This window comes from Nelumbo lutea, chromosome 3, assembly GCF_056320005.1.
Source record: "Nelumbo lutea isolate HS-2025 chromosome 3, American lotus-T2T, whole genome shotgun sequence".
NCBI classification, from domain to species: domain Eukaryota; kingdom Viridiplantae; phylum Streptophyta; class Magnoliopsida; order Proteales; family Nelumbonaceae; genus Nelumbo; species Nelumbo lutea.
In genome coordinates this window covers 65468932-65473036 of record NC_142686.1, presented here as the reverse complement: position 1 = coordinate 65473036, position 4105 = coordinate 65468932, and the positions used below count along the sequence as shown (strand labels likewise).

Here is a 4105-nt window from a genome sequence, read left to right as displayed (position 1 = left end):
TATCATGTAACATGAATCATCACAAGAAGGTGCATGTTTCATAGCATCAGACATTTTAAAAATTAATTCCTCATCTTGAATCCTAAGGCTGAGTTGCCCTTGTTGGACATCAATCATTGCCTTTCCCATAACTAGGAAAGGTCACCCTAGGATAAGTGGGACATCAACATCCTCTTGCATATATAACACTATGAAATCTACTAGAAAAATGAATTTGCCAACCTTAACAAGCACATCTTCTATGATTCCCCTAGGATGATTTATGGACCTATCAGCTAACTGCAATGCAACTCTAGTGGGTTGGGGTTCACCCAACCCTAATTTCTTAAAAACCAAATAGGACATCAAATTTATACTAGCTCCTAAATCACACAATGCCTTGTTAATTTTCAAACTATCTATAGTGCAAAGAATAGTGAAACTCCCTAGATCTTTCAGTTTCTGAGGCGGCTTGTTGAGGAGGATTGCTAAGCATTCTTTATTCAATGCAACTATAGCCACGTCTCCCAGTTTCCTTTCATAAGCCAATAGCCACGACTCCCAGTTTCCTTTCATAAGCCAATAGCCACGTCTCCTAAATCACACAATGCCTTTTGCATATTGCGGCATCTGCAAAAGGAATGTTAATATGTAAACTCTTGAAAATTTCAAGAAACTTACCGAATTCCTTTTCCATTTTGTGTCGCTTAAGCCTATTGGGAAATGGTACTTGTGGCTGTTGACTTGTCTCTTTCTTTGAATCAGACTGCTCTTCCTCCTTCTTTTTGGTTTCTAGGGTTGCACCCATTTTACCTTCTTTCCTTTGCTTTCATCTCCACCTCTTGCAGCTCCTTACCACTCCTCAAGGTAATGGCTTGCACCTACTCTCTTGGATTTGCTTTGGTATTGTTGGGTAAAGTGCCTTGGACTCTAGAGGATATCATCTGTGCCAACTGCCCCACTTGAGTTTCCAAATTCTTGATCGATGCCTCTTGGTTCTAAAATCTCATTTCTGCACTTGCTATGAACTTGGTCATCAACTCCTCTAGATTAGATTTCTTTTCTGGCTGAGTGAAATTTTGAGGGATGGGTTTCACCGCATTTTGATTTGACCAAGACAAATTGGGGTGATTCCTTCATCCGGGGTTGAATGCACGAGGGTATTGATTACTTTGCTGCCTTTGCAAATTCCCTACGAAATCTACTTGCTCAGGGGACTGCACTAACTGATTTCCAACTTGACATTCAGTGTTGATATGACCTCCCCCACACCATTCACAGACTACAGTTTGAACATGCATGTTTGCCAACTGCATTTCATCTATCTTCTTGCTGAGGGCACCGATTTGTACAGATAGTGCTGCATAGGTGTCTACGTGAAGATTGGGTTATCTCCTAACTTGGGCTCTCTCAGAATGCCATTGGTAGTTGTTTGCAACCATCTCCACAATGAGTGCACGGGAAATTTTAGGGGTCTTGGTATTAAAGGATCCTCTAGTTGCAGCATCCATAATAGTCTTTTTTGCTTCAGTCAATCCATTGTAGAACGTCTGAACTTGGAGCCATACAGGAAGTCCATGATGAGGGACCTTCCTTATTAATTCCTTGTAATGCTCTCATGACTCATACAGTGACTCCCCGTTCTGCTGAGAGAAAGTGGTGATATCATTTCGCATCTTTGAAGTCTTGGACGGAGGGAAATACTTGGATAGAAAGTGGCTGGCCATTTCATCCCAAGTAGCGATTGATCCAGCTGGTAGAGAGTTCAGCCAAGTCTTAGCCTTGTCCTTCAATGAGAGTGAAAATAATTTGAGCCTCACTGCATCATCACTAACTTCGTTGTGCTTGAATGTGTCACATATCTCCAAGAAGTTGGTGATGTGAGTGTTCGGATCTTCATTAGCTAGGCCGCAGAGCTGAACTGTGTTCTGGATCATCTGAATGATTGCTGGTTTCATTTCGAAGTTGTTAGCAACTATTGTTGGTCTCACAATGCTCGAGGCTGCCCCGGTGAGGGTTGGTTTGGCATAGTCCATCATGGTCCTTTGCTCGGCCATCTTTGTACTTTCAGCTTTCTCTTGCCTAGAAGCTCTAGTGTGATGGTGGAGAGTTTGTTCAATCTCTGGATTGTAGGTGATGCTCTCCTTTTCACTTCTGGGTGTCATAAATTGTACAAGTCAAAGTCATAAAGATACTAACACACAAATCATGAACATATTGCACAAAATTAAAATCAGATTAACATCAATAGATGGTTCCTAATATTGTTGTGATAATCCCCGGCAACGGCGCCAAAAACTTGATGCGTTTAGAAGACACTAGCAAGTGCACTAGCTGATCAAGTAATATAATGATGAGTAGTGTATCATTCCCACAGGGATTGATCCAACAACTACTAGTACTGAATCAACCTTTTGTTATCTGATAAACCGAAAGATTAAACAAAGAAAAACCTAACTCCTAATTAGCAAACTACACTAAGCATTCTCGGATCAGACCACCTTTAATGATGAGAAGAATTACTCCATGCAAAAACTAGCAGAACCGGTTTAGCAATTAAATCATTAAATTGCCCAAACGAAGTGAATTCAGTCTTGGGTTGGCTAAACCCTAATTGTATGAGCAGCCTCTCTCGAGCACAGCCCACTCTATCTATGAGCAACAATTCCTATATCTCTATTAGAAATTTAATTGCCATAGATGCATTAAGAACAAGGAATTTGACAGAAATTAATTCTAATTGAATGATTGCCAAACGAAGAATAATTCGACCAAGATTACCTAATCAAAAATTAATTCTTGATTAGTTGATCTGATTACCTAAACCCTTTCTCAAGCAATTCAAATAATCCATGAAAGAAGAACAATTCAGCCAAGATTAAAACCCTAATCAAGAAATCCCAAGAATGAATCACAATCAACCGGATCTGCTTAAAATATTAATTACATATCAGAATTAACATCCATCATGGTTCGCATAATAGAAAGAAGGAAAGAAAGATTCAACAAAGAAAAACCATGAAACCCTAATCGAATCTAGGTTACCGAATTTGCAGAATCAAAGAAGAAGACAACCTAGGATTTCTGCATCAATTTTTGATTTCCTCTTCAATTCGCATTCAACAGCCTTCTCTCCTCTCTAGCACTTATTCTCTTTGATTTTGTCTTCAGGGGTCCGAACCCTAATTTCCTCTTTTTCTTTTCTTTTTATAATCTTCCCCTCAGCCTCTTTTAATTCTCCAAAGTCACCCGCCTTTTGGAGCTTCCCTTAGGGCTGTGGTTGGGCTGCTCTCCTTGGTGGGCCGAACTGCAGTTGGGCTGCTCTTCTTGGTGGGCCGAAGTGTCTCCCATAGGGTTTTAGCTGAGCCTTTCTTCTTGATGGGCCGAAGTGCTTCCCTTTCCTTCATATCAACATGTCTTCATGCTCTCTTCACCCTAGACTGTCCCAAACTCTTAGTTTCCTGAAATTGTGCTCAATTAGGGTAAAAACCATTGAAAATCATCATCAAACCATGTATAAAGCAATGAAAATAATGTGTAGCATGCGCACACATCTAATAGTGTATTATATTTCAGGGTCGATAGTTGATTGTGTTAATTCTAAGTATTTTAACATGTTTTGCTATAAAATTACAATTCACTTGGAATACAAAGAGTATATGTAGTATTGGCAATTACATAAGAATTCCCCTATACAAGTTTAACTTTGTTACGTTTGATCATATTGCAAAAATGTTTTTATCGGTATGTTCTAGTTTTTTTCTTATCTTAAATAAATATGTTAAAAAATATGTATTTTTTCTAACACTTATATCTAATATAGATGCCATTGGAGCAATTGTTTTTGTGGGTGATACTTTCATGGTGTATTTGAATTCAAAAAAAGGAAATTCTTTTATTATATCAACAATAAGTTTATATAATATGCTTTTACAGAATGTTTAATGTTTATTTATTTAAACAATATTTGCTTATGATAAAATGTATAATTGATGACAGATTAATTCCAATGAGTCCAGTGTATGGGACAAATTTGTAGATATTATGTACTTCCATGCTAGAAAAATAAGTTTATATAATAATCTTTTACACAATGTTTAATGTTTATTTATTTAAACAATTTTTG

At 38.0% G+C, this 4105-nt stretch overlaps 1 non-coding gene across 1 annotated transcript; it reads left to right on the top strand.

The window, feature by feature from the left end:
- Window positions 1-1551: 1551 nt before the first annotated feature.
- On the top strand, window positions 1552-1658 carry LOC148865360 (small nucleolar RNA R71). Its single transcript, XR_016112116.1, has one exon. It is a non-coding gene; the product is annotated as a small nucleolar RNA R71 (small nucleolar RNA).
- The last annotated feature ends 2447 nt before the right edge of the window (window positions 1659-4105 follow it).